The sequence below is a fragment of the Ptiloglossa arizonensis genome, chromosome 11 (genome assembly GCF_051014685.1).
Source record: "Ptiloglossa arizonensis isolate GNS036 chromosome 11, iyPtiAriz1_principal, whole genome shotgun sequence".
Lineage (NCBI taxonomy): Eukaryota > Metazoa > Arthropoda > Insecta > Hymenoptera > Colletidae > Ptiloglossa > Ptiloglossa arizonensis.
The window spans coordinates 9570368-9584666 of record NC_135058.1 but is presented as its reverse complement, the minus strand read 5'-3'; the positions used below and the strand labels follow the sequence as shown (position 1 = coordinate 9584666).

Here is a 14299-nt window from a genome sequence, read left to right as displayed (position 1 = left end):
AGCCGTTAAGGGCGTTTGCGGGACCGATGTAACCTCCATTGAAGGGGAGCAGGGTAATTGTGACGGATTCTCGGCCGCTGGTGTAGAACCGGTTGAAATTTGATAACGTTTTACTACGTGTTCGATTGCGATCGGAGTTGCAGCGCAATTGCGGGGGTAGGTTTCGATAATTTCGTGTGTAGCCGATAAATTTGTTACAATTTGGATAGAGCCGATCGGTGGGATAATTTTTGGAGAGTTGTTTTCTGGTCATTTTTGTTGCAGATTTAAGGCCGAAATGTTTAGGGAAATAGTGATTTAATTGAGGATAGAAAATAAGAACAAGACATCGTTCTGTCTGGAACGAAACTTTGGGAAGTGAGTGTCAGAAACAGAAGATAGTTGCTCGAGTGTTTATGTTTGACTCCATTATCGACTTGTCCTTCGAGAAATTTTATGGGAGGTAGATAGTTTTTTAAGAAAACATTTCACAATTGTGAGAATAGAGATTCAACGAAGAAAAATAGTATTAGAATTCTTAAGAAAATTTTTCGTGGAATTTTGTAGCAATATATATCAGATAAATATCTTTTTATTATTATACAGAGCGTTGGTTTTGCAATTTAATAGATTCCATGTATTATACTATGTAATATATAATATATATTACAGTATATAGAAAACTTGCTCTTAAGAATAGAGATTTGTATAAGAAATGTTTTAATCGTGTAAGAATTCTACAGAAGACGAATATTCTTTCGATAAATTTTTACTTTCTAAAATATATACACATTCATTTCGTAAAATTTCGTTTACTCGCGATACAAAACGTTGGTTCCTTTTTTTTCTTTTAACTCGATTAGATAAAAATACACAAAGATCTCGTTCTTAAGATTGCATCGAAGATCGTTAAGAAATTGACAAATATATTTCTCGTGCAGTTGCAGCTGCAACATCGGTTGCACCGAGTCGGTGGATTTTGCTGGTCGTTCCGTCTTCATTGGAATTAATCCGAGAATAAGTTAACAAATATTATTTCCAGATTTGCTTCATAACCTGTATATAGTGTAACCACCGTCGTAAAATTGGTCTTCATTTCGGTCGATCTCCGATATTCTTGTAGCTATTTATAGATTGGAAACTTCAACGTGACCCAGCTTTATTTTGCGCGCGTCCATCGAATAATTAATTACGTACTCGATTCCATCGGGTTCTGGCGTCGCGCTTCGCCGACTCGGTGTCCCAATCTCGCTCCGGTTGTTATTTTAAACGCGTTACACGTGCTTGCGGAAAAGTTGTTTTCTTCGATAAAACCGATGCGCGCAAAGGGGTTACTTCATCCTGGAAAAACTTGTCCACGGTTGAAGGTGATAAATTTACGTCGACGAACCTATTATTAGTCGAACACTTGCGCGAGTGGGGGGCCAGGGGACGATGGTTGGACGCCGAGGGGTTCGTCCAGATGAAATTGTTGGATGAAATATTCGAGATCGAGAGAAAAAAACGACGAGCGTGATTTATCACGCTGGACGACTCGCGTTTCGATCACCATTCTCGAAATTACTCTAAACAAGATATACTCGTCGTTGCGAAGGAATATTAATTCGATGTACTTACACATTTCGGTTTATTTACAGAAACAATAATCGAACTTGAAAATTAATACACACGGAGAATATTGTATTCGAGTAATGTGTGTTCAACTTCTACGTAAGGATCGTGCAACATCGATAACGATACGAAAATCGATCCGCGAATTGCGAAGCTTTCTTCCACGGATTATACTCGATGAATTTTCAACGCGGCATCAGCACGGTTAATATAATTTCCTGATTTCGAAAATTCATAATGTGTAATCAAAAATACAGCATTCAGCGTTTAAATGATTTAACATCCATCGATCCATTAAGTTAGATAATTTAATTCGTAATCGCATCAAACGAGCTTCCGATAGTGGAGAGGACCGGCATCGGATAATAATATATGGGATCTTCTAATTGTAGAATTAATTCCTTGTCCGCACAAGTTTTCCCTGCTGAACTCAACTTCGATGAGTTCACCGCTATATTGTCATTCGACGAATTTAATTCTCATCTTTGCCTTGGGTAAATCATTACTTACCTACCACATCTTCGAACTGAAATTAAATAATGTACATATTCACCGAAAATATCTTAGTTCCTTTCTAACAATAATCCACACCGAGTTTCGATAAAAATTATGTACACACATTCCTTATACTTTTACATACGAATCACCGCTCATCTTAAATTTACCATATCTTCCTAATAAAATTAAATACAAATAGAAAATATTCACCGCTCTCCTTAAATTCACCGTATCTACCTAAAATTAAATACAAACTGAAAATATTCACCGCTCTTCTTAAATTTACCGTATCTTCCTAATAAGATTAAATACAAACAGAAAATATTCACCGCTCTTCTTAAATTCACCGTATCTACCTAAAATTAAATAAAAACTGAAAATATTCACCGCTCTTCTTAAATTTACCGTATCTTCCTAATAAGATTAAATACAAATAGAAAATATTCACCGCTCTTCTAAAATTTACCATATCCTCCTAAAATTAAATACAAACTGAAAATATTAAAATTTTCTCTGTAAAAAATTACGCGTACGGTATCACCATAAAATCGAATACCCCAAACAGATACATTTCCAAACGAAACGTTAACAATGCTCCCTAAAGAAACGATCGAATCCTCGGGACCATTATGACCATTATGTACAGAGCATCGTTCCAGCATCCGCGACACTCGTTGGAAAATCCACGGACGAGATTTTCATCGATAACCGTCCCCGGGAAATTTGCAACCGGTGAAAGCTGCACGATTTTTCGAATCAATTCGCGCGTGCATCGTGACCCCGGATCGAAAGGTTTGGGACGAGGGGGTGGGCACCTGGAGCGATTCTGGAGCTCGGTTAAGAGAGCAAACGGCGTAAATAGGTCACGGATAAAAGTGCCGAATACGTGGAGTGACAACCGAGAGAAAAAGAAGAGAAAGAGAATCGAGAAAGAAAGAGAGAGAGAGAGGAAAAAAAAAAACAAAACAAACACAGCGTTCTAACAGGGTGGCCCGTCGTTCATTATCGGCTTCAACTCGCACGGTTTGTCTCCGTGGCCGGATAATAGCGATCCCACCTGGCCGCTTTGCAGCCTCGACAAAAGGGAGAAACCGTAGGGCGAGTAGGTTTCGGTGGAGGACAGGGTTGTTCCTCTCCTCGATGACCTGGTTTCGGATTAATTAGACAGAGAATCGTTGCGGAATCCCTTCTTCCGACAAACGTCGTCGTGGGTATAAATACCGCGGCCTGTTCGTTATTGGCCACGCGTTCCCACGACATTTCAACCGACACCCGACTACTGGTGTGTACGTGTATGTGTGTGTGTGCACAAAGCGGCACGGATCGTTGCTTTTTTCCGATCGTCCCGATTCGCGTTGTATCGCTGCATCCCGGTTGTACGAACCGATCCGGCCCCGACGGAATACATTAAGGGACGGCTCGGGCTTAACGCCTGACGGTGGAACCCGACGTTCTTGGATCTACGGTGTCCCGTGCGAAAGCCCCTGGATCCGTTGGACACGAGACTGACAATCTTGAACGCACGGAACACGCTACGGACGACCTGGTACGTTGATCCTTGACTAGCACGAGAAACCGGGTGCGGGCGGCCGCGGACTTACCGAACGCAATATGCATCATCTCGGACCTGTTGGACGCGATAGTTGCGACACAGGTTGCATTGGGTCCGGGATAAACGACAGGGTAGAGTCCTCGGATACCTAGAGGACGATATCGACCGTGTGGGAACCTGATAGCGATGGTTTGGAACGAGTTGGTGTAATATGGGTGTTAGGGAGCTTGTGGGAAGAAGAGACTGATGATTTTGGATGCGTTAGTTTGAATATAGGCGATATGGGATCTGTAGGAAACTAGGATTGATGGTTTTGGATGCGTTAGTTTGAATACAGGTGATATGGGACCTGTGGGAAACTAGGATCGATGATTTTGGATGCGTTAGTTTCAATACAGACGATATGAGACCTGTGGGAACCCGATACTGACGATTTTGAACGTGTTTGTTCCAATATAGTCCATATGGGGACCAGCGAGAACCTGACACGAATGATGACGAATATGTCAGTTCCAACAGAGACGATATTGGACCTGTAGGAATCTAATATCGACGATGTTGAACATTTTAGTCCCAACATAGACGATACGAGACCTGTGGGAGCGATGATTTCGAACAGGTTAGTATCAATACGGACGACACCAGACCCGGAAGACTCATCGTTAATGATATTTTAAAGAGATAGGAAAACTCTAGATGGAATTGTGAGTCTTATTGGATTGGACGTTTCAGCCAATCCTTGCAAAGCCCGTTACAAAGGAAAAATCAATCGACTGTCCACATTCTACTTACTCATGGTAGCATATCCACTTAACCCGGGAGTGATCTTTCTCGTTCCCTACGATACCTGTCTCAGTGGATTATATTTGCTCTCACGAGCTTGGGGTCGTAGCTATTGGATTCTACGTCCTTTCCTCTGAAGCTGTGATTCATATCTTTTTGAGCTCGCTACAACTTAGAGGAATATTTTCTATTTTTTTTCTTTTTCAACTCACAGCACAGTTTAGAGAACGAAGATTTTGCACTGTTTTTAACCATCGATGATTAGAACAAGAATGTTCAAAATGATAAAACATACAAACTTCTCCAGCTTGAAGGGAGAATCAAACAGTTAACAGTATTCCGGAGTATTTGGGGTCTTCTTTATCGAGTCTGGTGAATATAAGATCATTTTTACGCGGTTCTACAAATCGAGGATATTGAAATCAGATTCCAGATAGATCATTGGACAATTTCTAAGTCGATTCAGTCACAGAAATCCTAAATGATCGCGGTCGACTCTTCGGTGCCAAGTTTCACAAACCATCGATCACAGAAATACCAAATCATCGCTGTCAACTCGTTTCTAACGTAAACTCGAGTTTCATAAATCACGAGTCGCAAAGATCCCAAGTTGTCGATTCGTTGGTACCGAGTTTCGAGAACTAGGTGTCACACGGATCAATTTTTTCGGTTCGTCGACGTCGCAGTGAGTTGCATCGAGTTTCTAACAAACAGTAGAGCATCGTGCAACCTGAATCCCAGAGTTGTCGATCGAAACTCTTTCAGAAACGGACCAAGAAATTTTTATCGAAATTGGGTCTCGATACGGTTCGGTTTGGGATGCAGCGAAGTAGATCGTCGAGTGGTGTTTTCAATTGACACGTGCAATTCTGTGTTCGTTGGTGTGCAGGTGGACTGGTTTCAGTTCGAAGGGATGAAACCGGTGAGCCGATACAGTTGAACTTGGAGAACTATCGTACCCGAAGTGCCCACTTGAGGTTGTTTTGTAACAGGAGTCGGGTATTAATGCGCAAGAATGTCATTAGAATTGGAGATTTTGAGGTCGATGGGCGAATTGACTCGCGCGAGTCTATTTTCGTTTAAACGCGAACGTTATTTCGGTAACGGAGGAAATAAAAGCGAATGAATAAATTCGATACTGTCCCGAGAATCTCGGGAATGGCAACCGAGATTCTCGAGTACGAGCTACACCAAGTGTTCTCGAATTATGATCTCGAGCCGGTGTAAGTTTTAGGACACCGAGGCGTTTGTAATAAAATCGTATCTCTCATCGCCATCGTCTTATCTTCTTCGTGACATCGGTTTGAAGTAACGCGAGAATTCGAGATGTCGGTTAACAACTTCTCCGGGAGTCATTTTTTCCCGTTTCAGTCTGACATACTTTGTCGAAATTTTATAGTTGCTTTTTTCCCTCCGATGTATAGATACGCGGTAACTTCGCAAAGGAAATAGCTCGCTTTGCACGAATATGTGAAAGTGGTTCGAAAAATGGTCTCAATTTAAAATTACCGATACGTCTACTCTTTTCATATTGACTTGTAAATCGATGAAACTTCTCTGGGAGAAAACTGCTCACAAATATCTACGTTTCGCTTTTCAAGCTTCTCCCGATCGTTTAAGTTGGGAGCATAGAATTTCTGTGTACTGCACGAAACTTCAAACAACGTTTTCATGGATAATGTACTATCGGTTTCCAATCTCTCAATACTATACCAATTTCTAGGATAAAATTTCCTTTGTGATGCGAAGAAAAGCTTGGCTGAAAAAATATTAGAATCGTAAAATAGAAAGTATCAATCGTTGCAAATATTTCCAAACGCTTTCGGTCTTGTCGAATCGCGTACAATATGGAATGATTCGACGATGCGTTAAAATTAATAATAATGTAATGCATAATATATTTTTATATATATATATATAAAGGAACATTTACTGAAGATTCTCTTCAAATTTGAAGTAAATCGATCGACCAGTACTCGAGATATAAGGTCAAGCACTCTAAAATATGCGGATTTCAGAGAATGGGGTTAAAAGTTTTCGTTAAAAATTTTTTAACTTCGTTAACTTCACGAACTCGCGGAAATCGTTTCGCGCGGAAATTTTCGGTGGCATATACTTCGGGAAAATGTAAAACAAAAAAAGAGATTTTCTCAAAATTCTACACTACTCCTTTAACAAAGATGCATTCTTCCAAAACAAGAATACTTCTTCGTTCGCATTACGGGCACGAAGCGTACACTTGGAAAAAATACAAAAAAAAAATAGATTTTTTCGAAATTTCTACGCCGCCCCTTTCTCCAAAATGAGGATATTTTTCAGTCACGAAAAAATACAAACGAAACGGTCTTTTCTCGAAATTACACACTACCCCTTCGATGGATACTTTTTTTTTCCTACGTTACGAGGACAAATTCGAGTCGCATTCTAAAAATAATAAAGGACATCGGTTAAAGGTTTCCCGGGCGGTACCAACCCCGTTAAAATGCATTCGAATAATGAAGCACCGAAATAATGGAAGAGACGCGTACGGGACAGGGTGGCGTTCGAGTCGTCCGCTCGTTGCGAGCGAACGTGTCAGTTTATTGGTCTATTACCGGCGGTATTAATTAACGAAAGCTGTACGCGACAACGTGCAACCGGGACGCGTATCCACCGGCCGATATCCTGGAGCGGGGAACTAGAAAGCGACCAGTTGTACGCTAACAGTCAATAATACCGGCATTCGATACCGCGGCCCGACCTCGGCTCGTTGCTAAAATCGATACGTGACGTTGTATCAGCTTGCACCTCGAACTGCATCGCAACACCGCGGGGAAGTAATAAACACTTCCGTTCCGTGGGCGCACCGCGAAGAGAAACACGGTTTGTTCCAGTCTTCGAGAGGGACGGGACGTGCTCCTGTGTGTGTACGTGACGAGCATTTCTCCGAGCTTTCCACGACGGAGCTTTACGACCCCGGTTTTGCATAACGAATGATCTCTATGATTCTTTTGCCAGAGACGGGGAACACTTCTCGCGGGTAAATTACGAGGGAATATCGAACTTGTGTAAGTTCCTCGAGGAGAATGTTTTGTTATTTACATTTATTAAGGAATGTAACAGTTGACGCTTATAATTTAAATAATAATAAATCATTGTTGTATAGAGTGGTAAGTTGTATAGAGTTGTAAAAATGTACGAAGTGGAGGATTAAATTTTCGCGAAGCTCTACGCCCTTGGTTTTGCATAACGAATGATCTCTATGATTCTTTTGCCAGAGACGGGGAATACTTCTCGCGGGTAAATTACGAGGGAATATCGAACTTGTGTAAGTTCCTCGAGGAGAATGTTTTCGTTATTTACTTATTTCGACGATTATAATTTGAATGGTAATGTGTCGTTGTTGTATTGAGGGTTGTACGAAGCGGAGGATTAAATTTTCGCAGAGCTCTACGCCCTTGGTTTTGCATAACGAATGATCTCTATGATTTTTTGCTAGAGATAGAGAATTGTGAGGAAATATTGAGTGTATGTAAATTCTTCGAGGAGAATGTTCTGTTATTTAAATTTATTAAGGAATGTAACATTTGACGCTTATAATTTGAATGATAATACGTCGTTGTTGTATAGAAAGTTGTACGAAGTGGAGGATTAAATTTTCGCGAAGCTCTACGCCCTTGGTTTTGCACAACGAATGAACTTTATGGTTTTTTGGTAGAGACAGAGAATTTTTTTCGCAGTTATATTAGAAGAAACAATTATTTAAGCTCGTGAGTTCTCAGAGGGGGATATTTGTTATTTAATAATAATAATGTGTTATTATTACACCAGAGTGATAAGAATTAAAGGATTAAATAAAGTACGATTCGTGCAGATAGAGATAAATTAAGTAGTGCAAAGGCTAGTTATAGCTGCACGCTGTTATTAACTTAACCTAATATTTTATTTATAATACGCGTTCATTGAACCAAATAAAACGAGGTGCAGTGGTAAGTAAGGAAATAGGATAGGAAAATCGTTGTGGCTTGATCACACTATATCGCGATAAGGTGCAGGCATTTGCGTGTGGCGTTTTCTGAGCACGAGACAAGTTGGAATATAAATTATATTGATATACTCTTGAATAAAAATAAATAGGAGATAATAGTATCAACAAAAAAAGGAAAAGAGGGAAAGAAATGTTGGAAGGACCAAATTTTTATCAGTTTGATATAACTTGTACAAGTTAATCGAAATATTTTACAAAATTTTATAGACCTCGTTCTGAACAACGAACCATTTCTGTTTGTAAATATAGAATTTGTTTCTCCTTTCAAACATTGCTCTGGGAATATTTATTATTTTACCGTTCATTATAATGCAATGTAATTACTTTTGGAAAATTCTAAAATTACTTTGGAGAATTACTTTTGTAGTTCTATGTTTAAATCACGTTTCCGTTCAACTAAAATCGCGCGATAAACAAATCGAACTTTCCAACGCATTAGGAACCAATAATAACGCTTTTATTCCGATGGAAATGTTGTTGATTTCCGAACGAAGGCATTAACGTTACACGTGAACTTTATTACAGCTTGATTCGTTAAATAATGATTTTCAATCCCAGAATTGGGCGTTCGTACATTGCACCGTGAAAACGAAAATACAAAACGTACAAACAACGGGAGTTATTTTGTAAAAAAAAACATTTCGTGAAATATCGTCCGTACGTTACGCAACAGAATGAATTGATCATCGTCATCGAGACAAGTCAATTCGTTCGTCTGCCTTTCATTTCGATCCACCGAGAGTCGAGATTCCGTAATCTCTCGGTCTTCTTCGAAACATTCATTTCTTAGAAATAACAGTCGTACGTTAAATTTACCAACAACCCCGTTCAAGTTTAACAACAACCCCGAAGAGATATCTGTGCACGATGAAAATAAAAAAACGAAAGAAAAAAAAAAGAAATAAAATGAATACGTTCGTGAAATCTTCTCCTGACACAGTTAGTAAATCCTTTATAAATTGTATTCACGGTTCGTGGAAAACAATACAAAACAAATACGTGGAATTATTCAACGCTCGCAGATTACTGGAACGCACGTTGAATGTTCAACGAAGCGAAGCTCGTTGATTACGGATTACTGCAGTCGAGCATATCAATTAATCCGCAGGAGAATTTCGACGTACGAGCCGGACAGTAGAACGTCGCGTAATAAATCAGACTTAAAAGGAGCTGACGTTCGCGGCCAGTAGAAAGGCTCACGTTTAATCGGACAAGCCGAGAGATACCTTCAACCCTCCGTAAGTGTGCAGAAACCCTTCCACGGAGCGGAAAACCCGCGAATCGGCGAAGCTCCGTGGTAGGAAGCCTCCTGTATTCGAAGTTATTCCCTTGCACACGATATAATGAATTAATTCACGTAATACCAGTCGCGGACGATATTGTTCGAGAATACGACCCGTGCAATTAACGAGACCGATTCAATTTTCGGGTCGACTCGGTCGTTAATTAGGTTTCATCGACGATCCGGATACCTTCGTACTGAACACGGATCCGCTCCGAGAAACGTTAATTATAATAATGTACCCCGTTTAATATTAATCGCACACCTGGCCGGGCTCGAAACGGCCCGTTACAAATACCGCGTATTAAATATGAATCGTTCGCAACGATTAACGCGTTGCGTGTTAACGGAGAACACGCTCGACCCGCGTCCGCTCCGGATCTACCGGTGGAAACATTTTTATAGATCCTCGACGATAAACCACGACGCAGTGGTAACGGCCTTCGCGTAGTCAGACGCGATTCAATTCACTTTTTCTCCATCTCTCTCTCTCTCTCTCTGTGTCGCGAGACGAAGGTGAACCCCCGGTTGCAATTATTCCGCGATGAATAATAAATTCTCGCTCCAAAAACGACGCTGCGTTTCGATCGTTTCTACGCGTAGCCGAGTTTCGTTTCCACGAGCAATTAACAACGAGAAAAAGGTAAATTAACGGACGTACGCCAATTCGATGCGAACGCATTGAAATTTCGTAAAGAGTACAATTACGTGTTGAATTTAGTCACTGTATGGAAGTGTGTTTTTCAAAATTCTGTACGTGTGTGTGTATGCGTGTATTTTTCAATTCTATTGTCCAGTGTTCGTGTAATGCTACCAGGATACTCGAATTCCAGTTCATTTTCACCGATACGTGTCCTCCTGTCTTTTCGACTTTTCAACTCGACATTTTGACTCGGATTCTCTGTCGCGAGGTCATCGATTCGGAAACGCTACCGTTACAAAAAAAAAAAAAAAAGAAAAAGATTTTTCAAAAATGCACGCCAAAGTGAAATTTCCACCGAATCGACGACCTCGTTGTTTTTTTTGTTCCCGCGCGTTTACGCCCGCGAATTTTTCACTCGCGTTGGTGTTCTGTTCCGCGCGTGCACAAAAGGAAAATGAAAACACACGCACGATATATTTGCATTGTCCGTACGACCGAGCGGCTACGTTCAAGAAAGACAATTTAGTCCATCGTATTACGGGGTCAACTCGTTTCTTGCGTTCTCGAGAACAATAATCATAAATGTGGCGCAAAAATAGTTACGATTATCCAGCTTTATTAACCTCGTTCGCCACGATTTATTTGCAAGCGGTTATGGTCGTATAGATATACAGTCAGTCACAGAAGACCGAATGCACGTGTACGCGTTTAACTAACCTAAATAGACTCTTTGCGTTTTTCCACGAAGGATCAACAAAAAGAAAAGTATCAACGAAATATCAACGAGATATTTAATAAGATAGGAACGATTAATGTACTCTTCCGTTCTCCACGAAAGATTAAAAAAGAAATATCAACAAGATATTTAATAAAATAGAAACGATTAATGTACATACAATGAACATTTTAGAGATTTTCTTACAAACGAGTTTAACGAATATTATTTCTTCTCGAAATACATTCCGCTTTAACCGATAATCAATTTAATACCTATTCCGTAATTGCGCATAATATTTCAATATACACGATACTTTTACAACTGTCGATAACGCTTAATTTCTCTTCACTTTCCCGCAGAAAGCGATTACACAATACAAAATTACCTCACTTTCTTTAATACTAACTTCTAACACCCCGATAGAAGAATATAGTTTATTTTTATTACCAACGTAACGGTCGAAACATTCCAATGCAAATATCCCGGCCACGTAATCGCGAATGCAGGTTTTAATTAATATTCACGGTGTGCTTGTTAATTTTAACGCAAACAACGCGTAACGGGAAACGACAACGAGTGGACGCGCAGATTGTTTCACAATCGTGGAACAAATTCCGTAAACTCGTCGACGGGAAAATATTTTTCGAAATTTCTCGACCTCGTTCCCTTACGAATTCCTCTCGAACGTCTTCCCGGTCCCGATTTGTCGGATAAATAATAACACGACGCTCGTTTCCTTGTTCGGTTCGCCCTCGCCTCGTTCGGTTCAACCTACTCGCGAGAACCGCGACAAAAAGACACGAGTACCGCGGAGACACGAGACGCGTTACGGTGCAACGAACGCGCGTTCATTTCCCAGCCGGGAAATTAATTTTGCCATATCGGAAAGAAGCGGTCGCGCGCGTGTTTGTGCGCGTGCAGCTGCCGTGCGCGACGCGGCGCGGACGTGTCGGTGGGAGCGCGAGAATGTACCAATTCACCGTTAACTGTGGCCTTAGGGCTTCCGTGTTTCAATCTCAGGCGTGGAGCACCGGCGGATGTGCATCTCGCGCGAAGATTAAGGCACGTACACATCGCGAGACCAACGGCTGGCCCCGAGAGTGCGCTTCTTCAACGGTGGAGACGCTCTCCGTCGGGAAATACGAAACGAACCAACGATTTCCCCGAATCGGTTCTTTTTCCTATTCCCCGAGACCTTCGGACACCTTCTTCCTTTTCTTCTTCTTCTTCTTCTTCTTCTTTCGGTTCCACGGAAAGATTCATCGACCATCGTCCGATGGAGTTTCCGTTTCGACTCGCTGGGAATTGGATCGGACGTATTTGTCGATTAAGCGGAGTACCCGTGTAACACGGTATACGTGTAAGACACGATCGATCTGTAATAGGGTACTCGCGTAACACGGTATTTATGGAAAACGGAAGTTGGATAAGACGGTACGGTTACAGAGATGGTACTTCTACACGAGACGTGGTACTTCTATAAAATTGTGTTTCCACAAGATGGTACTTTTAGAGGACGGTACTCGTATAATTCGGTATCTCTGTAACACGGTACTCGTACAACGCGGTATCCATACGATACACGATACTTCTACCAACGTGGTATTCTTATAATTTGGTAACTCCTATACGCGACTCTCGTATAACACGGTACTCGTATAACACGACACTCGTATAACGCGGTATCCATCGATACACGATACTTCTACCAACGTGGTATTCTTATAATTTGGTAACACCTATACACGACTCTCGTATAACACGGTATTCGTATAACACGACACTCGTATAACACGGTACTCTTCTAACTTGGTAACCCCTATACACGACTCTCGTGTAACACCGTATTCTTCTAACTTGGTAACCCCTACACACGACTCTCGTGTAACGCGGTACTCGCACAACGCGTCACTCGTATACCACGGTACTCGTATAACACGCGGTATCCATATAACACGTGATACTTCTATCGACGCGTTATTCCTATGACTCCACTTGTAACGCAACCCTTGTATAACACGGCGCTTCTATGAAACGGTATTTGAATAACACGGTACCGATATACCGCGGTAGTCGTATTACAGGCTACTCGTATACAAGACGGTACTCCTACAAGGCGACCGAACGTTCATTTATCCGCCGGAGAAATTGCATACGCCGTTGCACCGCCAATACATCGTAAACGTAATGAAATATTATTGCCACACCTTGGACGACGTTAACGATTCCTAGACCAGTCGGTGCGCTGATGGACAATCATCGTCGTATTTCGCAAACCACCGACACCGGTGCAATTTGTTTCTGTTCGATTGCCAGATCAACAACACTGCCAACGTTAATTACACTCGGACGTTAGTCAAGACGCGTGACGTACACGATTAATAACGGCGCCAGACAATACTCAATTTCACGGCTTAAGAAAAACAACATTTTATAGAATTAATACACGTCGGCCACGCTAATTGACGAAACACGTGTATTCATTTTTCATCGATGAAAAGCGTTCGTTACCGGGCAATACGTTCCCTTTCGTCATCGGCCGGGATCAATTTCAAGATGTCGCCTCGCACATTTCGCAAATTCACTCCCGTACGGTTCTCGCTACGGGGTTCTCGAAACGCGTACATCTTTAACGCGAAACGAAAAATCCGTCCAATTCTCGCGTTACGAAAACGAACCATTGTACGCGAGAGCACGATCGAAGATCGAGCGAAACCGTAATGAAACTTTCGAACGGTTGAACTTTCCATCGTAAAATTCGTTCTTCGTACAAAAGTATCGAAATATCGTGAGAATCTTTCGAATCGTGACTACGAAACCATTTACTCCGGCAACATCTAATCGCTCCGCTGGATTTTCAATTTGTCCATTTCCAGTTACTTATTTTATCCATTCCTCGACTCTTCGATCCCGTTTAAAGGTAAATGTAAGTTCGCTATTTCTGGTACTTCTACTATTTATAAACTTATTTCCACTATTGGTAACCGTTACGCGCTTCGCGGATTTTCAATTCGAAATGTTAATGAAAATTCTGAAACTCGTAAAGGAAATGCATTCGTAAACGTACATCGTCTGTGTATCTTATTGGGTTGTTCGGAAAGTCATTTCGTTTTATTTTTTTTAGTGAAAATGAAACACGATCTTTTTAGAGCGTATAAACTCTATTTTATTAAATTATACATTCGCCATTTTGGAGAACGAAATCA

The 14299-nt window shown here is 41.1% G+C and overlaps 1 protein-coding gene across 2 annotated transcripts in view; it reads right to left on the bottom strand.

Moving 5' to 3' along the window:
- LOC143152708 (ecdysone-induced protein 78C-like) overlaps positions 1-14299 on the bottom strand; it is a 172516-nt gene that overhangs the window by 19008 nt on the left and 139209 nt on the right. The window lies entirely within an intron of this gene.